The sequence below is a fragment of the Zophobas morio genome, unplaced genomic scaffold, assembly GCF_036711695.1.
Source record: "Zophobas morio isolate AGI-343-1 ecotype UQ-CSIRO unplaced genomic scaffold, CSIRO_AGI_Zmor_V1 ptg000026l, whole genome shotgun sequence".
NCBI lineage: Eukaryota > Metazoa > Arthropoda > Insecta > Coleoptera > Tenebrionidae > Zophobas > Zophobas morio.
In genome coordinates this window covers 14,732,020-14,759,954 of record NW_026972131.1, presented here as the reverse complement: position 1 = coordinate 14,759,954, position 27,935 = coordinate 14,732,020, and the positions used below count along the sequence as shown (strand labels likewise).

At 32.7% G+C, this 27,935-nt stretch overlaps 1 protein-coding gene across 9 annotated transcripts in view; it reads right to left on the bottom strand.

The window, feature by feature from the left end:
- LOC135136381 (Ca(2+)/calmodulin-responsive adenylate cyclase) overlaps positions 1 to 27,935 on the bottom strand; it is a 182,977-nt gene that overhangs the window by 100,483 nt on the left and 54,559 nt on the right. The window lies entirely within an intron of this gene.

Here is a 27,935-nt window from a genome sequence, read left to right as displayed (position 1 = left end):
ATTTTAGATATGTAATAATAATTATAATTTTTATTAGAGTTGTTCACTTTTTCAATTTTTCGTTTTTAGAATTTTTTAATTTTTCGATCTTTGAATGTTAGTTTTTGGACTTTACGAACATTTTTCGATTTAATTCGTTCTTTGATTCATTAATTTTTTCTCGATTTCTAGTTTTTCAATGTTTCTATTTTTCGTTTCTTCAGTTCTACAATTTTCTCAAATAAATGTTATCTAAATTATAAAAAAAGTAACAGTGTACCTATGGTATATGAATCCGTGTTGAATTTTTATCTTCGACATCGAAATTTTTGTGGAAAAATAAAGCAAAATTGAATTACAATTTTTCGATTTCTTGATTTCTCGATATTTAATTTACTTAATTGTTCGATATTTCAGTTTTACAATTTTTGCAATTTAAAAAAAAATCATTTTTACATTTCTCAATTTCTCTATTAATCAATTCTTTGATTTTTCGATTTTTCCTCTTTCCAATTTATCGATTTTTCAGTTTTTCGATTTCTCAAGTATTCGTTGTTCCAATTTTGGGATTTTTCAATATCTCCAATTTTTTAATTTAAAATTTTTCACTTTTTTGATATATCGATTTCTCGATCTTTCGATTTTTAAAATTTCTGATTTTTCGAATTTTGAATATTTTGATTTATCGTTTTTTTCAGTTTTAAATTTTCCGGTTTTTCGATTTCGGGCTATTTCGATTTCTCCATTTCTCGGATCTTTTGATGTCTCAATTTTTTAATTTCGATTTCTCGGTTGAAAAATGGAAAACATTTTTCAATTTTTTATTTCTTCAAGTTTTTAGATTTTTAAAATTCTCCATTTTTCGAATTTATGTTTTGTTATGCTTCGATCTCCCGATTTTAACCTTTTTAACGTGTATTCCAATTTTTCGATTTTGGAATTTTCAATTTCTTACATCTCGATTTTTCGTTTTTTCGATTTTAAAATGTTTTTACTTTTCGTTCTTTTTCGATTCTGGATTTTTAAGTTTTCAATTTCTCAATTTTTCAACATTTCAATTTTGAGAATGTCTATATTTTTAAGTTTTTTGATATTTTCATTTTTCAACTTTTTAAATTTTGATTTTTCGACTTACCGGAAATCGATTTTTGGGTTTTTCAATTTTTCGACTTTTCAGTTTTGAGATTTTTCAATTTGTCGATTTTTTGGTTTTTCATTTCTTCAGTTTTTCGGTTTTTCAAGTTTTCGAATTTTTAAATTTAAAATTTTTCAATTTATCGATTTTATTTTTTTTACGTTCCGAATACCCGATTTTAATTTTTTTATGCTTTTCAATTTTTGGTTTTTCTAAATTTTCATTTTTCCATTTCCCAATTTCTCGATTTTTCGACTTTTTGATTTTGTGTTTTTTTTAAATGTTAAATTTTTCGTTATTGTAATTTTTCTATTTTTTAAATTTTAGATAATTAGATTTTTCGACATCTTGAATTCTCGATTTTTTTCAGTTTGAATTCCTCGGTTTTTCGATTTTCCAAAATTTCGATTTCTCGATTTTTCAGTTTTTGATTTTCCAACTTTTAGATGTTTCAAATTTTAGAGTTTGCAAATTTCACGAGTTTACAGATTTTAATTTCGTCAATTTTTCCTGAGGATTTTTAATTTTCTTTATTTTTTCAATTTTATGCTTTCAATTTTCCGTTTTTTTTAATTTTTCATTTGCAGTTTTTCTAGTTTTCATTTTAATTATGTAACACTCCTAATAATTATAATTTTTAAAGTTGTTCACTTTTTCAGTTTTTCGTTTTTGGAATTTTTCAATTTTTCGGTGTTTCAATGTCACAGTTTTTGGACTTTACAATTTTCAAGATTCTATAATTTTTCGATTTTACAATTTTTGGATTTTCCAATTTTTCAATTCGAATTGTTTTTCTTCTTTCCCATTCTTCGATTCATTAATTTTTTTTTTTAGATTTTTAAGTTTCTCGGTTTTTAGTTTTTCACTGTTTCAATTTTTCATTTTTTCGGGTTTTTAACTTTTCGAATAAACAAAATCGAAAAATTATAAAATAGAAAAATTGTCAAACTGAAAAAGCACAAAATGAAAGCTTCGAAATATAAAAAAATTGGAAATCAAGAACTTAAAAAATCAAAGATTGAAAATGGAAAAAATTGAATAAACAAAAAATTATAAAATCCAAAGAAACATTGAAAAAATAAAGACAATGGAAAAATGAAAAATTGTGATATAAATCAAGAAAATGAAAATTACAAAATCGGGAAAATGAAAATATCGAAAATCTGAAAAATATAGAAATTGAAAAATTCCCAAAATTGCGATGTTTAAAATTGAGATAGCGAAAACTTAAAAATCGAGAAATTGAAAATTCCAAAAATGGAAAAATTGAAACACATTAAAAAATTAAAATCGGGAAATCGAAACATAAAGATTATAAAAGGGAAAAATGAAAAATTTAAAAAATCGAAAATTTTGAAAATCGAAAAAGCAAGAAATCGAAATCGAAAACTTGAGACTTCAAAAGATCGAGAAACCGAAATAGGCCGAAATCGGAAAATTCAAAATTGAAATATTTACTTAAAAAAAAGATAAACGGAAAAATCGAAAAACTCAAAAAAATCGATAAACTGGACAGAAATAAAATTAGTCGTTAAATGAGAAGTGAGGGTGGGTGGGTGGGGTAATATTTGGCAAGATAAGACAGATTTTGGCAGATGACAATCCTACAAAAAAATAGAGGGTGGGTGGGCGGGGCTAATATTTGATAAGACAAGATTGGATTTTGGCACTTTTGACATATTCGACCAACAAAAAGTCACGATTAGCGCTTTTTTTACTGTTTTTACATCCTAGATTCTATTAGTTTCCACTCCTACTCGACAGAAGAACATAATTAGCCCCGCCCACTCACCCTGTCTCCTTTTCAGTGGTTGATTTTATCCAATTTGAATGAAAGTAATGACCTTATAAACAGAAATAAAATTAGTCGTTAGAATGAGAAGAGGGGGTGGGCGCACGGGGCTAATATTTGCTAAGATAAGACTGATTTTGGCATTTTTGACATATTCGACCAAAAAAAAGTTAGGATTAGTGCTTTTTTTACTTTTTTCACATCCTAGATTCTATTAGTTGGCACTCCCACTCGAGAAAAGAACATAATTAGCCCCGCCCACCCACCCGGCCTCTATTTCGGTGATTGGTTTTATACGCTCTGAATGGATGGAATGATCTTATATTGAACAGAAATAAAATTAGTCGTTAGAATGAGGAGAGGGGGTGGGTGGGTGGAGCTAATATTTTCTAAGATAAGACAGATTTTGGCAGATGACATATCCTACAAGAAAAAGAGGGTGGGTGGGCGGGGCTAGTATTTGATAAGATAAGACTGATTTTGGCACTTGACATATTCGACCAAAAAAAAGTTAGGATTAGTGCTTTTTTTACTTTATTCACATCCTAGATTCTATTAGTTTCCACTCCTACTCGACAGAAGAACAAAATTAGCCCCGCCCACCCACCCTGTCTCCATTTCGGTGATTGGTTTATCTGCTCTGAATGGATGGAATGATCTTATACTGGACAGAAATAAAATTAGTCGTTAGAATGAGAAGGGAGTTGGGGCTAATATTTCCCAACATAAGACAGATTTTGGCAGATGACATCCTACAAGAAAATAGAGGGTGGGTGGGCGGGGCTAATATTTGATAAGACAAGACTGGATTTTGGCACTTTTGACATATTCGACCAAAAAAAAGTCACGATTAGCGTTTTTTTTACTGTTTTTACATCCTAGATTCTATTACTTTCCACTCCTACTCGACAGAAGAACATAATTATGAGAAACAGAAAATTCCAAAAATCGAAAAATTGAAATACAGATTAAAAAGTTTAAAAAATCGAAGTTAAAAAATCGTAAAAACAAATTCCATTCGATTTTCCGTTTTATCGATTTTGCATTTTTTGTTTCTTCAATTTTTTCCAATTTTTTAATTTTCCGATTTTTCAATTTTTCGCATTTTCTACTTTCCGAATAAACAAAATGGAAACGTTATAAAATAGAAAAATTGTAAAATTGAAAACTCAAAATGAAAAAACGCAAAAGTATAAAATGAAGGCTTCGAGAAATCTAAAAACTTGACAAATTGAAGAAACGGAAAATTCAAAAATCGAAAAATTAAAAATTGAGAAACTTAAAGATCGAAAAATTGCGGTCGAAAACAGGAAAATTATTGTAAAATCTAAATATTGAAAATTGGAAAATCGAGGAATTGAAAATGTGAAAAATTGAATAAACGAAAAATTGTGATATCAAATCCAGAAAATGAAAATTAAAAAATCGGGAAAATGGTATAAAAAAAATGGAGAACTTGAAACAACATCATTACGCCGAATATGTTCATTGCGCTACACATAACCTCAATTTAGTTCTTAATGATTCTGTTAAGAATGTACCAGGAATTTCCGCATTTTATGATTTTTAATAAATGCTATATACGTCTATTTCAGTGAGAGTTTACCGAGATGGCAACAACTTAACATTGAGATGAAAGAAAATGATAAGTGTGTTATAAAAAAAACTTTAAAAAAGTTATGCCCCACCAGATGGTCATCGAGATTTGATTCTCTAATTGCCATTAGATATAATCTCTCAACAGTTATGAGCTGAAATTATTTTAACATCAAAAAAGAAAAGTGAAATAGATGAAGCTGTAGCTCTTCGTAAAAAAACGGATTCATTTGAATTTGTTGCTCTATTAGTATTTCAATGCAAAATTTTAGAAAATGTTAATTTGGTCTCAAAAACTTTACAGAGTTCAAATATTACTTTAGATGAGGCTTGTAAATGGATGGAAGATCTAAAAGACAAATTTCAAAGTATACGTGACAATTTTGAACAAATAATGGAGGAATCAAGGAAAGGTGCTGATACCTGGAAAATTAACAATTCTTTTTCAAATAAACGTATAAAAAAAGTAAAACTGTTTCATGACGAATTATGTGAAGATGCCGTTTTCAAAGATCCCACTGAAAAATTTAAAACAACCGTTTTCTATCTTGCTCTTGATATTTTAAACATTCAAATTCAAGATAGGTTTGAAAGCATGAAAAACGTCAGAAACTATTTTTCTTTTCTGGAACCACCGGAAATGTTGAATAGTACAGACGAAGAATTTGTGGAGGCAGCATCAAAGTTGGCAAATAAATACGAAGAAGATATTTCTAGTGCAATCTGTGGGCAAATCGTTAGTTTTAAAAACATTGTTGTTGGTGAAATTATTCAGCAAAAAATAACTAAAATTACAGATATTGCAAAGTTTCTGTTTGTGGACAATAATTTTTTAACGACAGAAAGATCTTTTTCTAAATTAAAATTAATTAAATCATATTTGGGGCAGTGGAAGTTAGCTACGTCACTGTTGAGAAGCCTTATCGTGGGAGTTCGCGCTACGGCGCTAATCTGCTATCGATTGCAGCGTTGCATGCAATAAATAAAGTCCGCCCGAAAAAGCGGAAGAAAATACACGAATCGGTCTTAAGTTGGCAACACACAAAAATTGCCAGCGAACACCCAATTGAAACCGAATCGATTGGATAGCGCCATTCACAGGAATTCCATTCGCATCACGAAGTCGAAAGAAAGTGAGCGAAGTTGCGAGGCTATTAAACTTCGCAGTTTCGTTGATATGGAAATTATACAAGAATAATACGAAAAAGAGGGCTTCCGAAGGGAATTTGTAACGAATTGAATCGGAACTGGATTTAATAAAAGTGGACTATTACTACTAAAATCTTATTTTCAGTTTAGAAATAGCACTTGGGTGGAAATGCGCAAGGCTCCACGCTGAGACCATACTCATTCACGGAGTTTACGAACGACGTGTCAATTTGTCAACACGAAAAATCGCTCTTCATGGATACGTACAACACAAAAGCTCGCCAAGGATTCGTCAAGGAAAGAAAGCGCATCGTCCGTGCATCTAAGTAGCGCATAAGACCCCCGCTGGCTTTTATTATCCTGAAGGATCGATATTCCTTGCGGGATGCGAGTGTATTCCCCCTAGTCTAGCAGACATTGACATTGCAGTAAAATCCACGCTATTTGCTGGTTCTGATGAGAATGGCAAAATGAAAAAATCCGGGATATCTGTGTAATGTAAGCTGGTCACGTTGCATCTCCTTGATGAATTTTTACGGTAAGGACTGTGCCATCAGGACCAACATGGACGAAAACAATTGGACCTCGTCGGGGATGAAATATCCACTCGTATCCGGAGATTCGGATGAAAAATAACTACGAAAGCCACTCCAAGTATTCCGGGATAGTTCGTTGTTTAGCATTATCGAGTGCTTGAGATAACTCAATAAAGTAAAATTTATCGGCGTTCCATCTATGTTCGAATGCGCGAGAACTATGTCATAAACAAACAGTAGAACATAAAATTTGTTGCTTCGTTAACAGTTAGTTGAAAAGTCGGCGACTGTACACCTGGTGGCTATAAATTTTACGATTAAATTCCGCATGACTCACCCTGTATACAATTTCATAGTTCAAGATTTGCATCGAATTTTTTTTTAGATGTGGTAGTTTTCGTGACTAAGACAAGGTCAAGGACTAGAACCCTGAACTTCTCGAAGACGGAAAAGTTTGTCACCCGCAGGGTGTTACACACTTCGAGGTAAAAGTTTGCTCCTTCCCACACAACCAAGTATTACATAAGACTTAAGTCGAGTGTAGGTGTACGTGAAATAAAAACGTAAATCAAAAGAAAACGAAGTGGAAGCACAAAAAAACGCTCGGTGCGTAAAAATGGAAAAAACATCAAAAGCAAGGAACGAGCGAAAAGGAAGAACACTAATGAAAAAATGCAGCAGCCCTTCCCAGATTTTATGGATAATTCCAAACAATCTCTTCAGCGTGCCCTCCATATAAACGGCCCTTTATCCGTTACCTCCACGTGTCGATCATTAATCAGTACCTGCTAAGATAAGACTGACTTTGGCAGATGACATATTCTCTAATAAAAAGAGGGCGGGTGGGCGGGGCTAATCCCTGCTAAGATAAGACTGATTTTGGCAAATAACTTATCCTCTAAGAAATTTAATTAAATTATTATACGAAAAGACACTAGCGCCTCCAAAACACTTTCAAATTCTTTCCAATCAGGAATACCTAGAACCTCAAGACTGTTTTAAATTTTTCAAAAAAAAAATCGAGGTCCAAAAATGAAATTTTAAACAATGCAAATTTCGACCATTTTGACATCTAAAAAAATCCGTTTGCTTGTAGAATTCGGGCCTCAGAAGTCACTTCTGGCCTTCTTTCTTGGGCAGTTCTATTGAAATATGTATCGCAATTTTTAGAAATTTTCAAAAATTCGCATTTCGTACTGAATCTTCCGAAAATGTTGCTTTGTGACCATAAACACGCTATATTTTTGGAATCAGTACATCGATATCTAGCCACGCCCACCCGCCCTCTCTTTCCTTAGAGGATGTCTCATTTGCCAAACTCAGTCTTATCTTAGCGGGAACTAGCCCCGCCCACCCGCCCTCCTTTTTATTAGAGAGTATGTCATCTGCCAAAGTCGATCTTATTTTAGCAGGTACTAATCCCCACCCACCCGTACTCTATTTTCTTAGGGAGATCTCATTTACCAAAATCCGTCTTAGCCCCGCCCACCCACCCTCTCTTTTCACAGAAAGTGCCTCATTTGCCAAAATCAGTTTTATTTTAGCAGCTAATAGAATTACACAACAAAATTATGAACAGCGATAAACGAACCTTCTTTATAACCTCAAAATGATATCAAAACATTTGCCGTTTTAATCCATGAAACCCATCTTGTCAGAACAGGTTCTGGAAGCAACGGACAATCCGGTAAAGCTTCCCGGAAGGCCACTACGAAGTGATTTTTTTTAATTGGACTGACCACTTCACAAAATATAATTCACACTAAATAAAATAAACCAATGAAATTCAAAATTGAAGCTGGGTGGGGCTAATTTGACAGTTTTTGTTCACATGCCAATGAAATTTTTCAAAAAAAAAACGGGGTCCCAAAATTAAAGTCAGAATTTTCCAAAAATTAAATTTTAAACTATGCAAATTTTGACCCATTTTCGACCATTTTTGAAATTTAACTAAATATATTTGCTTGAAGAATTCGGGCCCCAGAAGTCACTCTTGGCCTTGTTCCTTGGGGAACTCCAAGAGTCTTTCGATAATCCACTATTGAAATATCACAATTTTTAGAAATTTTCAAAAATTCGCATTTCGTACTGAATCTTTCGAAAATGTGTCTTCGTGACCATAAACACGCTATATTTTTGGATTCAGTACATCGAGATCTAGCCCCGCCCACCCGCCCTCTCTTTTCTTAGAGGATATCTCATTTGCCAAAATCAGTCTTATCTTAGCAGGAACTAGGCCCGCCCACCCACCCTCCTTTTTATTAGAGAGTATGTCATCTGCCAAAGTCGATCTTATTTTAGCAGGTGCTAACCCCACCTACCTGCCCTCTATTTTCTTAGAGAGATCTCATTTGCCAAAGTCAGTCTTACCATAGCAGGTACTAGACTAGTAACTGGTAAAATAAGGCTTATTTTGGCAAATCACAATTCCTCGAAGAAAAGATAGGGCGGGTGGGTGGGGTTAGTATTTGTTAAGATAAAACTGATTTTGGTAAATGACATAGCGTCTAAGAAAAGAGAGGATGGGTGGGCGGGATTACCAACTGCTAAAATAAGACTGATTTTAGCAAATATAACTTATCCTCTAAGAAATTTAATTAAATTATTATACGAAAAGACACTAGAGGCTGCAAAGCACTTTCAAATTCTTTCGAATCAGGAACCTCAAGACCGTTTTAAATTTTTCAAAAAAAAAATCGGGCTCTCAAAATTAAAAGTGAGAATTTTCCAAAAATGAAATTTTAAACTATGATCATTTTCGATCATTTTGAAATTTAAATAAATCCATTTGCTTGTAGAATTTGGGCCTCAGAAGTCACTTCTGGCCTTGTTTCTTGAGTAACTCCAACAGTTTTTCCATAATCCACTATTAAAATATAGTAATTTTTAGATATTTCCAAAAATTCACATTTATTACTGAATCTTCCGAAAATATTGCTTCGTGACCATAAACACGCTATATTTTTGAAATCAGTACATCGATATCGAGCCACGCCCACCCGCCCTCTCTTTTCTTAGAGGATATCTCATTTACCAAACTCAGTCTTATCTTAGCATGAACTAGCCCCGCCCACCCACCCTCCTTTTTATTACAGAGTATGTCATCTGCCAAAGTCGATCTTCTTTAGCAGGTACTAACCCCACCCACCCGCCCTCTATTTTCTTAGGGAGATCTCATTTGCCAAAATCCGTCTTATCTTAGCAGGTACTAACCCCGCCCATCCACCCTTTCTCTTCTCAGAGGATGTCTCATTTGCCAAAATCAGTATTATTTCAGCAGCTAATAGAATTACATAACAAAATTACGAACAGCGATAAACGAACCTTTTTTATATCGTCAAAATGATAGCAATAATATATGCCGTTCTAATCCATGAACCCCACATTGTTAGAACAGGTTCTGGAGGCAATGGACAATCCGGTAAGGCTTCCCGGAAGGCTACTTTTCAGAGCTTTTGTTTCATTAGAGTGACCACTCCACAAAATATAATTACATTTTTATTTCACAGTAAAGTACCACTTTGAAGAGGGTATCTAAATTGTCAAAATCAGTCTTATCTTAGAAGATACTAGCCCCGCCCACCCACCCTCTCTTTTCTCAGAGGATGTCTCATTTGCCAAAATCAGTCTTATCTTAGCAGCTAATAGAATTACACAACAAAATTATGAACAGCGATAAACGAACCTTCTTTATAACCTCAAAATGATATCAAAACATCTGCCGTTTTAATCCATGAAACCCATCTTGTCAGAACAGGTTCTGGAGGCAACGGACAATCCGGTGAAGCTTCCCGGAAGGCCACTTCGAAGTGCTTTTTTTTTAATTAGACTGACCACTTCACAAAATATAATTCACAATAAATAAAATAAACCAATGAAATTCAAAATTGAAGCTGGGTAGGGTTAATTTGGCAGTTTTTTTTTACATGCTACTAAAATTTTTCAAAAAAAAAAAAACGGGGTCCCAAAATTAAAGTCAGAATTTTCCAAAAATGAAATTTTAAACTATGCAAATTTTGACCCATTTTCGACCATTTTTGAAATTTAACTAAATATATTTGCTTGAAGAATTCAGGCCTCAGAAGTCACTCTTGGCCTTGTTCCTTGGGTAACTCCAAGAGTCTTTCGATAATCCACTATTGAAATATCACAATTTTTAGAAATTTTCAAAAATTCGCATTTCGTACTGAATCTTTCGAAAATGTTTCTTCCTGACCATAAACACGCTATATTTTTGGAATCAGTACATCGATATCTAGCCCCGCCCACCCACCCTCTCTTTTCTTAGAGGATATCTCATTTGCCAAAATCAGTCTTATCTTAGCAGGAACTAGGCCCGCCCACCCACCCTCGTTTTTATTACAGAGTATGTCATCTGCCAAAGTCGATCTTATTTTAGCAGGTGCTAACCCCACCCACCTGCCCTCTGTTTTCTTAGAGAGATCTCATTTGCCAAAGTCAGTCTTACCATAGCAGGTACTAGACTGCCCACCCACCCTCTCTTTTCATAGAGGGCTAGTAACTGGTAAAATAAGACTTATTTTGGCCAATCACATACCCTCGAAGAAAAGAGAGGGCGGGTGGGTGGGGTTAGTATTTGTTAAGATAAAACTGATTTTGGTAAATCACATAGCGTCTAAGAAAAGAGAGGATGGGTGGGCGGGATTACTAACTGCTAAAATAAGACTGATTTTAGCAAATATGACTTATCCTCTAAGAAATTTAATTAAATTATTATACGAAAGGACACTAGAGGCTGCAAAACACTTTCAAATTCTTTCGAATCAGGAACCTCAAGACCGTTTTAAATTTTTCAAAAAAAAATCGGGCTCTCAAAATTAAAGGTGAGAATTTTTTAAAAATGAAATTTTAAACTATGCAAATTTCGATCAGTTTGAAATTTAAATAAATCCATTTGCTTGTAGAATTTGGGCCTCAGAAGTCACGTCTGGCCTTGTTTCTTGAGTAACTCCAACAGTTTTTCCATAATCCACTATTAAAATATCGTAATTTTTAGATATTTTCAAAAATTCACATTTATTACTGAATCTTCCGAAAATATTGCTTCGTGACCATAAACACGCTATATTTTTGAAATCAGTACATCGATATCTAGCCCCGCCCACCCACCCTCTCTTTTCTTAGAGGATATCTCATTTGCCAAAATCAGTCTTATCTTAGCAGGAACTAGGCCCGCCCACCCACCCTCGTTTTTATTACAGAGTATGTCATCTGCCAAAGTCGATCTTATTTTAGCAGGTGCTAACCCCACCCACCTGCCCTCTGTTTTCTTAGAGAGATCTCATTTGCCAAAGTCAGTCTTACCATAGCAGGTACTAGACTGCCCACCCACCCTCTCTTTTCATAGAGGGCTAGTAACTGGTAAAATAAGACTTATTTTGGCCAATCACATACCCTCGAAGAAAAGAGAGGGCGGGTGGGTGGGGTTAGTATTTGTTAAGATAAAACTGATTTTGGTAAATCACATAGCGTCTAAGAAAAGAGAGGATGGGTGGGCGGGATTACTAACTGCTAAAATAAGACTGATTTTAGCAAATATGACTTATCCTCTAAGAAATTTAATTAAATTATTATACGAAAGGACACTAGAGGCTGCAAAACACTTTCAAATTCTTTCGAATCAGGAACCTCAAGACCGTTTTAAATTTTTCAAAAAAAAATCGGGCTCTCAAAATTAAAGGTGAGAATTTTTTAAAAATGAAATTTTAAACTATGCAAATTTCGATCATTTTGAAATTTAAATAAATCCATTTGCTTGTAGAATTTGGGCCTCAGAAGTCACTTCTGGCCTTGTTTCTTGAGTAACTCCAACAGTTTTTCCATAATCCACTATTAAAATATAGTAATTTTTAGATATTTCCAAAAATTCACATTTATTACTGAATCTTCCGAAAATATTGCTTCGTGACCATAAACACGCTATATTTTTGAAATCAGTACATCGATATCGAGCCACGCCCACCCGCCCTCTCTTTTCTTAGAGGATATCTCATTTACCAAACTCAGTCTTATCTTAGCATGAACTAGCCCCGCCCACCCACCCTCCTTTTTATTACAGAGTATGTCATCTGCCAAAGTCGATCTTCTTTAGCAGGTACTAACCCCACCCACCCGCCCTCTATTTTCTTAGGGAGATCTCATTTGCCAAAATCCGTCTTATCTTAGCAGGTACTAACCCCGCCCATCCACCCTTTCTCTTCTCAGAGGATGTCTCATTTGCCAAAATCAGTATTATTTCAGCAGCTAATAGAATTACATAACAAAATTACGAACAGCGATAAACGAACCTTTTTTATATCGTCAAAATGATAGCAATAATATATGCCGTTCTAATCCATGAACCCCACATTGTTAGAACAGGTTCTGGAGGCAATGGACAATCCGGTAAGGCTTCCCGGAAGGCTACTTTTCAGAGCTTTTGTTTCATTAGAGTGACCACTCCACAAAATATAATTACATTTTTATTTCACAGTAAAGTACCACTTTGAAGAGGGTATCTAAATTGTCAAAATCAGTCTTATCTTAGAAGATACTAGCCCCGCCCACCCACCCTCTCTTTTCTCAGAGGATGTCTCATTTGCCAAAATCAGTCTTATCTTAGCAGCTAATAGAATTACACAACAAAATTATGAACAGCGATAAACGAACCTTCTTTATAACCTCAAAATGATATCAAAACATCTGCCGTTTTAATCCATGAAACCCATCTTGTCAGAACAGGTTCTGGAGGCAACGGACAATCCGGTGAAGCTTCCCGGAAGGCCACTTCGAAGTGCTTTTTTTTTAATTAGACTGACCACTTCACAAAATATAATTCACAATAAATAAAATAAACCAATGAAATTCAAAATTGAAGCTGGGTAGGGTTAATTTGGCAGTTTTTTTTTACATGCTACTAAAATTTTTCAAAAAAAAAAAAACGGGGTCCCAAAATTAAAGTCAGAATTTTCCAAAAATGAAATTTTAAACTATGCAAATTTTGACCCATTTTCGACCATTTTTGAAATTTAACTAAATATATTTGCTTGAAGAATTCAGGCCTCAGAAGTCACTCTTGGCCTTGTTCCTTGGGTAACTCCAAGAGTCTTTCGATAATCCACTATTGAAATATCACAATTTTTAGAAATTTTCAAAAATTCGCATTTCGTACTGAATCTTTCGAAAATGTTTCTTCCTGACCATAAACACGCTATATTTTTGGAATCAGTACATCGATATCTAGCCCCGCCCACCCACCCTCTCTTTTCTTAGAGGATATCTCATTTGCCAAAATCAGTCTTATCTTAGCAGGAACTAGGCCCGCCCACCCACCCTCGTTTTTATTACAGAGTATGTCATCTGCCAAAGTCGATCTTATTTTAGCAGGTGCTAACCCCACCCACCTGCCCTCTGTTTTCTTAGAGAGATCTCATTTGCCAAAGTCAGTCTTACCATAGCAGGTACTAGACTGCCCACCCACCCTCTCTTTTCATAGAGGGCTAGTAACTGGTAAAATAAGACTTATTTTGGCCAATCACATACCCTCGAAGAAAAGAGAGGGCGGGTGGGTGGGGTTAGTATTTGTTAAGATAAAACTGATTTTGGTAAATCACATAGCGTCTAAGAAAAGAGAGGATGGGTGGGCGGGATTACTAACTGCTAAAATAAGACTGATTTTAGCAAATATGACTTATCCTCTAAGAAATTTAATTAAATTATTATACGAAAGGACACTAGAGGCTGCAAAACACTTTCAAATTCTTTCGAATCAGGAACCTCAAGACCGTTTTAAATTTTTCAAAAAAAAATCGGGCTCTCAAAATTAAAGGTGAGAATTTTTTAAAAATGAAATTTTAAACTATGCAAATTTCGATCAGTTTGAAATTTAAATAAATCCATTTGCTTGTAGAATTTGGGCCTCAGAAGTCACGTCTGGCCTTGTTTCTTGAGTAACTCCAACAGTTTTTCCATAATCCACTATTAAAATATCGTAATTTTTAGATATTTTCAAAAATTCACATTTATTACTGAATCTTCCGAAAATATTGCTTCGTGACCATAAACACGCTATATTTTTGAAATCAGTACATCGATATCTAGCCACGCCCACCCGCCCTCTCTTTTCTTAGAGGATATCTCATTTACCAAACTCAGTCTTATCTTAGCGGGAACTAGCCCCGCCCACCCGCCCTCCTTTTTATTAGAGAGTATGTCATCTGCCAAAGTCGATCTTATTTTAGCAGGTACTAATCCCCACCCACCCGTACTCTATTTTCTTAGGGAGATCTTATTTACCAAAATCCGTCTTAGCCCCGCCCACCCACCCTCTCTTTTCTCAGAAAGTGCCTCATTTGCCAAAATCAGTTTTATTTTAGCAGCCAGTAGAATTACACAACAAAATTATGAACAGCGATAAACGAACCTTCTTTATAACCTCAAAATGATATCAAAACATTTGCCGTTTTAATCCATGAAACCCATCTTGTCAGAACAGGTTCTGGAGACAACGGACAATCCGGTAAAGCTACCCGGAAGTCCACTTCGAAGTGCTTTTTTTTAATTAGACTGACCACTTCACAAAATATAATTCACACTAAATAAAATAAACCAATGAAATTCAAAATTGAAGCTGGGTGGGGTTAATTTGACAGTTTTTGTTCACATGCCACTGAAATTTTTCAAAAAAAAAAACGGGGTCCCAAAATTAAAGTCAGAATTTTCCAAAAATGAAATTTTAAACTATGCAAATTTTGACCAATTTTCGACCATTTTTGAAATTTAACTAAATATATTTGCTTGTAGAATTCGGGCCTCAGAAGTTACTCTTGGCCTTGTTCCTTGGGTAACTCCAAGAGTCTTTCGATAATCTACTATTGAAATATCACAATTTTTAGAAATTTTCAAAAATTCGCATTTCGTACTGAATCTTCGAAAATGTTTCTTCGTGGCCATAAACACGCTATATTTTTGGATTCAGTACATCGAGATAAATAAAATAAACCAATGAAATTCAAAATTGAAGCAGGGTGGGGTTAATTTGACAGTTTTTGTTCACATGCGACTGAAATTTTTCAAAAAAAAACGGGGTTCTAAAATTAAAGTCAGAATTTTCCAAAAAAAAATTTTAACTATGCAAATTTTGACCCATTTTCGACCATTTTTGAAATTTAACTAATGATAAATAATTAATTTACCCCTATTGCCGTTTGCTGTAAACCGTGAATAACTAGATAAACACGAAATGTGCCTTGGTTTCGTTTTTACTGTCGGCAAGGAATTAAGCAACGATCATGAAAACAAAGCATTCTATTTGTCTTCCAACACTTTAAACGTCGCAGCAGTTTATTTCGTCCGTGGCATTCCTTTATTTATACGGAAACAGCTTCCAAGTCGTATTAAAACGACAAAGTCGAGCCATAAAGCCCCGTCTTAAACGCGACTCAATGAATGAAATATACAAATGTTGAAAATATCATGAAGTGAACGCCGCTTGAGCGACTTTTTAATCTATAAAGCGCGCGATCGTTCACCCCGCGGCGTATGAAAATTAATTCTCTAATAGAAAATTCGAGACCAAACCATCGTTAAAAATTGTGTCGGGAAATCCCCCACCCCCGAGATGTTCCTCATGTTTACTATGCGAACTGCTACAAAAGCAAATTCGGTTTGCAAGAGCTCGAAGCCGCCCCCGGCCCGCCCCTCGTTACGCCGGCTCCTTTCGTGGCATGCCAGGTGTGAAAAGCATGAATAATTCAATGGAAAGGAAATTCAGGACGAGGTATTTATCATTTTCGAAGGTGCGTTGACATAGGAAATGCAACTTGTTGAACCGACCGCCTTAAAAACACATTCTCGATAGGAATCTACCTAATCCCGATTTATTTATTCTTGTTCGCTTCCTTCTCCCTGCAGGCCTCTAACCCGAACACGCGCCCCGAAATATTGTCAAGAGCGATTTTATTTTTCGACACGTTGAACGCGTTTGTATTGACCTCGTAAATTTTTGCGCGATGCGTGCTCGAGGGTGTGTCTTACATCATTCGCACCCTTCCGAAAACGATTCCGAGTGGATTTAATCGTATTAGGGCTATTTTAAACTAGTGTTCCATTCGAGTAATGCGTCTAAGCGGGTGCGCTTTTATTTAAATGAGGCCTGCGGACGGCGATAGCTCAGGAGCTTCGACGGAGAAGACTTTCACATAGATTAATGTAGATGCGATATACAGGCTGATTTTAGAAAACCACCCTTATTGACATTGGAGTCCTCAACCGCCAAAGGCAAGCGTGAAATTTAAATAGTCGATGCCAATAAAAAAATTTAATTCACTACAAGTGTCGCCTGAGAACTTGTTTGATTTACAAACCAGAACGCGCTCAGGCCAATGTCGACTCTAAGCGTTCAGAAACGATTTGGTGAATATTTTTGGTACATATTTAGATGATTTTACATATTTTGTTTAACTAAGAATTTATTCTTTATTTGTGTTTTAAACTAGCAAAACGTCCTAAACTAACAATATTGTTGAAATCGTAATAACCCAATGGATTTTTTTCGGGAAAACGTTTTGGAAACACTGTGTTCTATTTTGTGTAATTTTTTTTTTAATGTTTTTAGTGACAATTTTTGTGGTTGTTTTCGATACACTGTATGATATTAACAACAGTGAGAAACAAAATGAACAATTAAAATAATCTAAAATTCGAAAAATCAAGAAATCTAATAATCGAAAAATCGAAACCTTAAAAAACCGTAAAACCGAAACATTGAAAAATCGAAAAACTCAGAAACCGAAAAATCAAAAGATTAAGAAATCGTGGAGTCGAAAAGTCGAACAATTGAGAAACCGAATTAGGCCATAATCGAAAAATTGAAAGGTTAAAAATTGAACAATTTATAAATTGGGAAATTGACAATCAAAATATCGAAAAATCCAAATTTCGATAAATCGAGAAATCAAAAAACTTAAAAATTCGAAAAATTGAAAAATTGAGAGATTGAAAAATCAACAGAAAGAGAACTGGGAAACCGAAATAGGCCAAAATAAAAAATTGAAAAACTAATAAATCGAAAACCTGAACAATCAAATCTCGATAAATCGGGAATGAAAAATTAACAAATCGAAAAATTGAAAAACACAACATCTAAAACCAGGAAGTCGAAAAATCGAAAGATTAAGAAATATTGAAAAATTAAAATATCAAAAGATTGAAAAATCTAAAATTTAAAAATCCAAAAATTGAAAAATCGAAAAAGTAAAAAGGGAGACACATCGAAAAACCCAGAAGTCAAAAATAGAAAAGCCGAAGAATTGAAATATTGAAAAATCATAAAACTGAAATATCTAAAAACTGAAAAATCGAAAAAGCAAAAAAATGAAGTCGAAAAATAGAAACTTTAAAAAATCGAAAAACTGAAAAATCAAAAACCTGAAAAATCAAAAAATTAAAGAATCGAAGAACAGGAAAATCGAAACACTCGAAGATCAAGAAATGAGAAAATCAAAACGCCGATTAATTGAAAAATCGAAAAATTGAGAATTTATAAAAGTCAAATTTGAAAAATTAAAAAATCGAAAATTTGACAAAATGACAATTGAAAAAGAGAAAATCTAAAAGCGGAAAGTCAAAAATCAAAACATTAAGAAATTGAAACATTTGAAAAATTCGAAAACTTGGAAAAAATTGAAATATCGAAAAACTGAAATGAAAAATCGAGAAATCGGAAAATCTAAAACTATAAAGGATAAAAAAATCTAAAATTTAAAAATCGAAAAAGTAAAAAAATCGACACATCGAAAACTCCAGAAGCGAAAAATCGAAAAGTCGAAGAATTGAAATATTGAAAAATCCCAAAACTGAAATATCGAAAAACTGAGAACCTAAAAAGTCGCAAAATTGAGCAAGCGAGAAATCCAAAAACCGAAACCTTAAAAAAACTAAAAAATGAAAAATCAAAAAATTAAAGAATTGAAGAATAGGAAAATCGAAACACTCGAAGGTGAAGAAATGGGAAAATCAAAACATCGATTAATGGAAAAACCAAAAAATTGAGAGTTTATAAAAGTCAAATTTGAAAAATTAAAAAATCGAAAATTTGACAAAAAGACAATCGAAAAACAGAAAATCTAAAACCGGGAAGTCGAGAAATCAAAAGATGAAGAAATCGAAACATTTGAAAAATTCGAAAACTTGAAAAATTGAAATAGAAATGAAACTGAAATGAAAAATCGAGAAATCGAAAAATCTAAAATTTAAAAATCGAAAAATTGAAAAGTCGACACATCGAAAAATCCAGAAGTCAAAAATGGAAAAGTCGAAGAATCGAAATATTGAAAAATCTCAAAACTGAAGAATGAAAGAAAAACTGAAAATGGGAAACTAAATCGGGAAATCAAAACATTGAAAAATCGAAAAATTTAAAACGACAATTGAAAACAGAGAATCTAAAACCGGGAAGTCGAAAAATCGAAAAAGTAAAAAAATCGACACATGGAAAACTCCAGAAGCCAAAAATCCAGAAGTCAAAATATTGAAAGATCCCAAAACTGAAATATCGAAAAACTGAAAAATGAAAGAGAAACTGGAAAATGGAAAACCTGAAAAATCCGAAAATTGAAATATCCAAAAACTGAGAACCTAAAAAGTCGAAAAATTGAAAGCTGTAAAAAATTAAAAAGTAAAAAATCGAAAAGCTGAAAAATTGAAAAATTAAAGAATTGAAGAACAGGAATATCGAAACTTCGAAAGTCAAGAAATGGGAAAATCAAAACATCGATTAATTGAAAAATCGAAAATTTTAAATATTGAAAAATTGAAATATCAAAGAACTGAAAAATCTAAAATTTAAAAATCGAAAAATTGAAAAAACGACAATTGAAAAACAGAAAATCTAAAACCGGGAAGTCGAAAAATCGAAACATTTGAAAAATTTGAAAACTTGAAAAACTGAAATATCGAAGAACTGAAATGAAAAATCGAGAAATCGAAAAATCTAAAATTTTAAATTTTGAAGAATTAAAATATCAAAAAACTGAAAAATCTAAAATTTAAAAATCGAAAAATTGAAAAAACGACAATTGAAAAAGAAAATCTAAAACCGGGAAGTCGAAAAATCAAAAGTTGAAGAAATCGAAACATTTGAAAAATTCGAAAACTTGAAAAATTGAAATAGAAATGAAACTGAAATGAAAAATCGAGAAATCGAAAAATCTAAAATTTTAAAAATCTAAAATTTAAAAATCGAAAAAATGAAAAATCGACACATCGAAAAATCCAGAAGTCAAAAATGGAAAAGTCGAAGAATCGAAATATCGAAAAATCCCAAAACTGTAGAATGAAAGAAAAACTAAAAATAAGAAACTAAACTGGGAAATCAAAACATTGAAAAATCGAAAAATTTAAAACGACAATTGAAAACAGAAAATCTAAAACCGGGAAGTCGTAAAATCGAAAGTTTAAGCAATCAAAAAATTGAAAAATCGAAAAAGTAAAAAAATCGACACATCGTAAACTCCGGAAGCCAAAAATCCAAAAGTCGAAGAAACAAAATATCGAAAAATTGCAAAACTAAAATATCGAAAAACTGAAAAATGAAAGAAAAAACCTGAAAAATCCAAAAATTGAAATATCCAAAAACTGAGAACCTAAAAAGTCGAAAAACTGAGCAATAGAAAAATCCAAAAAGTGAAGTCGAAAAATTGAAACCTTAAAAAATTAAAAAATAAATCAAAAATCTGAAAAATCAAAAAATTAAAGAATTGAAGAACAGGAATATGGAAACCCTCGAAAGTCAAGAAATGGGAAAATCAAAACATCGATTAATTGAAAAATCCAAAAATTGAGAGTTTATAAAAGTCAAATTTGAAAAATTAAAAAATCGAAAATTTGATAAAATGACAAAATCTAAAACCGGGAAGTCGAAAAATTAAAAGATTAAGAAATCTAAACATTTTAAAAATTCGAAAACTTGAAATAGAAATGAAACTGAAATGAAAAATCGAGAAATGGAAAAATCGAAAAATTAAAAATCGACACATCGAAAAATCCAGGAGTCAAAAATCGAAAAGTCGAATCAAAATATTGAAAAATCGCAAAACTGAAAGATCGAAAAACTGAAAAATGAAAGGAAAACTGAAAAATGGAAAAGCTGAAAAATCCGAAAACTGAAATATCCAAAAACTCTTGAGAACCTAAAAAGTCAAAAAACTGAGCAATAGAAAAATCCAAAAATTGAAACCTTAAAAAAATTAAAAAATAAAAAATCAAAAACCTGAAAAATCGAAAAATTAAAGAATTGAAGAACAGAAATATCGAAACCCTCGAAAGTCAAGAAATGGGAAAATCAAAACATCCATTAATTAAAAAATCGAAAATTTGAAAAAACGACAATTGAAAAACAGAAAATCTAAAACCGGGAAGTCGAAAAATCGAAAGATTAAGAAATCAAAACATTTGAAAAATTCGAAAACTTGAAAAACTGAAATATCGAAGAACTGAAATGAAAAATCGAGAAATCGAAAAATGTAAAATTTTAAATTTTGAAGAATTAAAATATCAAAAAACTGAAAAATCTAAAATTTAAAATTCGAAAAATTGAAAAAACGACAATTGAAAAACAAAATCTAAAACCGGGAAGTCGAAAAATCAAAAGTTGAAGAAATCGAAACATTTGAAAAATTCGAAAACTTGAAAAATTGAAATAGAAATGGAACTGAAATGAAAAATCGAGAAATCGAAAAATCTAAAATTTTAAAAATCTAAAATTTAAAAATCGAAAAAATGAAAAATCGACACATCGAAAAATCCAGAAGTCAAAAATGGAAAAGTCGAAGAATCGAAAAATTGAAAAATCCCAAAACTGAAGAATGAAAGAAAAACTAAAAATGGGAAACTAAATCAGGAAATCAAAACATTGAAAAGTCGAAAAATTTAAAACAACAATTGAAAGCAGAAAATCTAAAACCGGGAAGTCGAAAGATCGAAAGATTAAGCAATCAAAAAATTGGAAAATCGAAAAAGTAAAAAAATCGACACATCGAAAACTCCAGAAGCCAAAAATCCAAAGATCGAAGAATCAAAATATTGAAAAATTCCAAAACTGAAATATCGAAAAACTGAAAAATGAAACAAAAAACCTGAAAAATCCGAAAATTGAAATATCCAAAAACTGAGAACCTAAAAAGTCGAAAAACTGAGCAATAGAAAAATCCAAAAACCGAAGTCGAAAAATTGAAACCTTCAAAAATTAAAAAATAAAAAATCAAAAACCTGAAAAATAAAAAAATTAAAGAATTGAAGAACAGGAATATGGAAACCCTCGAAAGTCAAGAAATGGGAAAATCAAAACATCGATTAATTGAAAAATCCAAAAATTGAGAGTTTATAAGTCAAATTTGAAAAATTAAAAAATCAAAAATTTGATAAAATGACAAAATCTAAAACCGGGAAGTCGAAAAATTAAAAAATTAAGAAATCGAAACATTTGAAAAATTCGAAAACTTGAAAAATTGAAATTGAAATGAAACTGAAATGAAAAATCGAGAAATGGAAAAATCGAAAAAGTAAAAAATCGACACATCGAAAAATCCAGGAGTCAAAAATCGAAAAGTCGAAGAATCAAGATATTGAAAAATCCCAAAACTGAAAGATCGAAAAACTGAAAAATGAAAGAAAAACTGAAAAATGGAAAACCTGAAAAATCTAAAAACTGAAATATCCAAAAACTCTTGAGAACCTAAAAAGTCGAAAAATTGAGCAATAGAAAAATCCAAAAAGTGAAGTCGAAAAATTGAAACCTTAAAAAAATTAAAAAATAAAAAATTTGAAAAATCGAAAAATTAAAGAATTGAACAGGAATATCGAAACCCTCGAAAGTCAAGAAATGGGAAAATCAAAACATCGATTAATTGAAAAATCGAAAAATTGAGAGTCCATAAAAGTCAAATTTGAAAAATTAAAAAATCGAAAATTTGACAAAATGACAATTGAAAAACAGAAAATCTAATACCGGGAAGTCGAAAAATCGAAAGATTAAGAAATCGAAACATTTGAATAATTGAAATATGGAAGAGCTGAAATGAAAAATCGAGAAATCGAAAAATCTAAAATTTTAAATATTGAAAAATTACAATACCAAAAAATTCAGAAATCTAAAATTTAAAAATCGAAAAAGTAAAAAGTCGACACATCGAAACATCCAGAAGTCAAAAATAGAAAAGTCGAAGAACAGAAATATTGAAAAATCCCAAAACTGAAATATCGAAAAACTGACGAATCGAAAAACTGAAAAATCCCAAAACTGGAATATCCAAAAACTGAAAATCTAAAGAATCGAAAAATTGAAAAATCAAAAACCTGCAGAATCGTAAGATCGAAAAATTGAATAATAAGTAAACTGAAAAATTGAAAACCAAAACACCTGAAAAATTAATTAATTGAAAAATCGACAAATAAAGAGTTTATAAAAGTCAAAAATTGAAAAATCGTAAAATTGAACAGAAAACCTGAAAACCAAGAAATTGAAAAATTGAGAAATTGTAAAATCCAAAAATTGAAAAATAAATAGGAGTAAACTGAAAAGTCCTCAACCGTCATTTAATTTAAACTACGACGCTCTCTACGTTCTGACTTTCAGCGAGATGGAAGTAATAGATCTTCTTAATGTGTAGCGAAAATCGACCGAAATTGCCTTGTCGCCAGCGTCAATGCTCCTCAGGGGTCCAGCCTGAGCGCGTCATTCTTCCAGCGCTTTCTTAACGACATGTACAACTGCAAATTTAATTTTGTATCCACCTGATCGTGTTCACAGTGGAAAAAATAAAATTCTCGTTCCGCAGCGAGCTGGCGGGCATGACGTCACACTGCGTGGAAGCTCGCGAGCATGGAAGCTGGAGCCTAATGTTCCCCTGGGAGTTGTTTCGCTAATCACGAACCTGTAGAATTTTAACAAGACGCTGCGGTTCGAACTTTCTTTGAAATCTCGTACTAATTAAAACGCGAAAAGAAATATTTTCGTTCGAGCCGAAGAAAAACAACGAGGCTTTCATTCAAATACAATGGTCGCAGGAAGCAGCCAGCGTGAAATCGCGGTAAACGAGAACGATATAGCGTAAAACGCTTTTTCAGTAATTGGTGATAAATAAACCCGATTGAGTAAGAGCGCGAAAACGCGATAAATCCGTGGGGAGTCGTCGAAGATTTAAAATTTCAATTCTCGTCGACGTTTTCGAAAAGTCGAAAAACTTGCCGAATTACTGTTATGCAAATCGTGTCGAAACACTTGTTTACAATTAATTTTACGACAGTTGAGAGAAACTGGAAATAAAAACGTTTAGTTCGCGCATAAATCACACCACGTTTGCATTTTTTCGTCAACTTAACGAAAAGCCGAATTTCGACTTCGTGCAATTCCTGCAATGATTGAAATTCCTTAATTTAGTAGCATTTAATGACTTCAACACATTTTTTATCGTGGAATTTACAGAACTGGAAGCGCAACTTTCTCGCAAAATTTATGTTTCATTAAATTTATTAAAGTCATATCTTCGGTACTTTTCACATTTTAACGAATTAATTGCAAATGTCGCTCGTAAATTACACTATGGAGGTTATTAATTTGTTTAAGGTGCCATAAAAATTCTTTGATGTTGGCAAGCCCCCTATCCACATGCTAAGACCTTGTCTTCTTTTTTTTTAATAAAATTAAATAATAGACCGACAGTCGTAAAAATTAGCGATCAGAAATCGATAAGTCAAACAAGACGTAGCAATTTCCAATTTAATTATGCATCCATTCACTCGATAAAAAGCTCGGCGGAGCTTCGATTCGTAATAAATCCACGCCATGACGTTCACGGGCGAATCGATCCTGGGAGCTAGTGAAGCTTGACCCTGAAAATCCGACAAAAAGGCATCGCGACCCTCGGCGAAGCTCGCGCACTATAAGCAGACATGTGTTAGCGTTAAAAAAGTGGAAGCGGGTATGGGTTTCGTTTAATTAAATTGTCTTCGCAATTTCAAGCGATTAGCGCAAACTCGGACGCCATATACGGTTCGAAGCCATTAGCTCATTAATTAAATTCGCTCATGTCCACCTTTACGAGTTTCTAGTTTCGAAATTAATGTTTCACTCGGGAGGCATACGCAAGTTAATCTTGATTGTCGAATTCGAGGAGCGTTTTGGGTTTGAGTGCTTAATGCGAGTGTTAAATGTTGCTAATTTCTTTGAGAGGCGATTTCATCGTCGCCAACGTGGGCGGATTTAATGTACCGAGTGTCTTGGATTTACCCCAGGCGGCGGTTGGCTAGGTTGGGTGAAATATGGAGCGAGTTTACAGTGGGATAATCCCATTAATCAAAAGTCAAAGAGTTGCCGAAATGTGGCTAATGTACATATTTTACTTATAAATGATACGGTTTTGATAATAGTTTGCCCTTTAAATTAATATATGAATATATGATGCAAATTTACAGTAGGTAGGCGAAGGCAATATTTTATAACAACGTTTTCATCGTTAATTAGCACTTCATTTTATTTCGGACGATGATTTTAAACGACTAATTTGAGACGTTATGATTTACGTACCCACAACCTACTCAGTTTTTTTTTCGAGCACCTTCAAAAATTACCTAGTCTTGTTTTATGCAGATTGCGACTTCCAGAAGTCATTTTCGGCTTGATTTCTCAGAAAATTTCCACAATTTTGCCAGAATCTCCAACGAAATATGTTGTTTTTTTTTTTTAAATTAAAAAAAAAAGTTATATTTCACCATTCTTCCCTTACGAAATTTTTTACCTTTCTTAAGGCACTTTCGAAAATTACCTAAAGAGTTTTTTTTTTATGTAAATTTCGATCTCCAGAAGTTATTTTCGACATGATTTCTTCGAAAATTTCTATTTTCCAGAATATTCAAATGAAAAATTACAATTTTTAGGATTTTCAAAAATTTGATTATCAAACCTAATATTTCAAAAATTTTGATCACGAATCATAAATGCACTGTTTTTCGAAAGTACGGAGATATCAAATTGGTAGATCTGGCAACTCTGGTGACGTTTCATATGGCAATTTCTTCTACAGAAATAGAGATTTTACAATTAAGCTCCGCCCTCCCGCTCATGACCAATCAAAAAATTCATCACAATTGAGATGGGGCGGGTGGGTGGGGCTTATCCATTGACTTTCTTTTCGTAATCTACATAATATTTTTTCAACAGTAAAATACTTAAAACATCAATATTTGAGATTACAATTATGTTTTAAATATCGTGTTGTTGAAAGAAAACTATATTATATTAAGAAAAAGAAGTCAATGAAGCCCCACCCACCCGCCCGATCTCAATTGTGGTGAATTTGTCATTTGGTGTCAGATCGAGGGGCGGAGCATAATTGCAAAATCCATATTTCTCTACAAAAATTTAAATATGTTTGAAATATCTTGTTGTGAAAAAAAGACCACGTACATAGAAGAAAAAAAGGCTAAATATAAGCTGCATCGGAGAATTTTTTATGGATTTTTAAACAATTTTTCCTAAAATTAATTAAGGTTCAATTTTTTTATGTAGATTTCGACCTCCAGAAGATAATTTCGACATGATTTCTTCGAAAATTTCTACCATTTTTCCAGAATCTTCAAACGAAATTTTCGAAATTTCACTAAATGCATTTTCTTGTAGATTTCGGGCCACAGAAGTCATATCCGCTTTCACTTTTTCAATAACTCGAATGGTTTTTCCAGAATCGTCGTTTGAAACATCGAAAAATATGCAAAATTTGGCCAATTTTAGACCAATTTTCAACAAAATTTTCAAAATTTCACTAAATACATTTTCTTGTAGATTTCGGGCCACAGAAATCATATCCGCTTTCATTTCTTCGATAACTCCAATGGTTTTTCCAGAATCGTCTTTTCAAATATTCAAAAATATGCAAAACCCGCCCAATTTTCGACCAATTTTCAAACAAAATTTTCAAAATTTCACTAAATACATTTTCTTGTAGATTTAGAGCCGTAGAAGTGATATCTGCATTCACTTCTTCGATAATTCGAATGGTTTTTCCAGAATCGTCCTTTGAAACATTGAAAAATATGCAAAATCCGCCCAATTTTCGATCAATTTTCAACAAAATTTTCGAAATTTCACTAAATACATTTTCTTGTAGATTTAGAGCCGTAGAAGTCATATCCGCTATCACTTCTTCGATAACTCGAATGGTTTTTCCAGAATCGTACTTTGAAACATTGAAAAATATGCAAAATCCGCCCAATTTCGACCAATTTTCAACAAAATTTTCCAAATTTCACTAAATACATTTTCTTGTAGATTTCGGGCCGCAGAAGTCATATCCGCTTTCACTTCTTCGATAACTCGAATGGTTTTTCCAGAATCGTCTTTTCAAATATTCAAAAATATGCAAAACCCGCCCAATTTTCGACCAATTTTCATACAAAATTTTCAAAATTTCACTAAATACATTTTCTTGTAGATTTCGGGCCGCAGAAGTCATATCCGCTTTCACTTCTTCGATAACTCGAATGATTTTTCCAGAATCGTCCTTTGAAACATTGAAAATTTTGCAAAATCCGCCCAATTTTCGACGAATTTTCAACAAAATTTTCCAAATTTTACTAAATACATTTTCTGGTAGATTTCGGGCCGCAGAAGTCATATCCGCTTTCACTTCTTCGATAACTCGAATGGTTTTTCCAGAATCGTCTTTTCAAATATTCAAAAATATGCAAAACCCGCCCAATTTTCGACCAATTTTCAAACAAAATTTTCAAAATTTCACTAAATACATTTTCTTGTAGATTTCGGGCCGCAGAAGTCATATCCGCTTTCACTTCTTCGATAACTCGAATGATTTTTCCAGAATCGTCCTTTGAAACATTGAAAATTTTGCAAAATCCGCCCAATTTTCGACGAATTTTCAACAAAATTTTCCAAATTTTACTAAATACATTTTCTGGTAGATTTCGGGCCGCAGAAGTCATATCCGCTTTCACTTCTTCGATAACTCGAATGGTTTTTCCAGAATCGTCCTTTGAAACATTGAAAAATATACAAAATCCGCCCAATTACTGATTTTGGCACTTTGGACAGTTCGATCACTTTTCAACTATTTTCGAAAATTTTTATTTCCGTATTTTATCTTCTTTCTTTTTTCAATGTTCATGTTTAATAATTGTTCTTTTCTTTTCATTTTTTTAAATTTCCAACTTTTAGATTTTTTTATTTTTCGTTTCTTCAACTTTTGAATTACAATTTTTCAAGTTTTCATTTCAAATTTCAACTAATAATTATCACTTTTTTCACTTTTTCAATTTTAGGATTTTGCCGTCTATTTTCTTAGAGGATACGTCATCTGCCAAAATCAGTTTTATCTTAGCAAATACTGAAAACTAACTTTTACAAGAAAATATCAAAATTTGGAAACATTACGAGCTTTCTTATTCAGGGTTCAAAGCAGTTGTGAATGTGAAAAGTAACTAAAATAACTACATATTTATTTTTTCTAGTTTTCATTTCAAATGTGCAACAAATAATGATTATAATTTAAAAAAAATTTCAGTTTTTCAATTTTGGGATCTTGCCCTCTATTTTCTTAGGGAATCTGTCATTTGCCAAAATCAGTCTTATCTTACCAAGTACTAGCCCCGCCCACCCGCCCTCTCTTTTTTTAGAGGTCGTCATCTGCCAAAATCAGTTTTATCTTACCAATTTTCAACAAAATTTTCGAAATTTCAC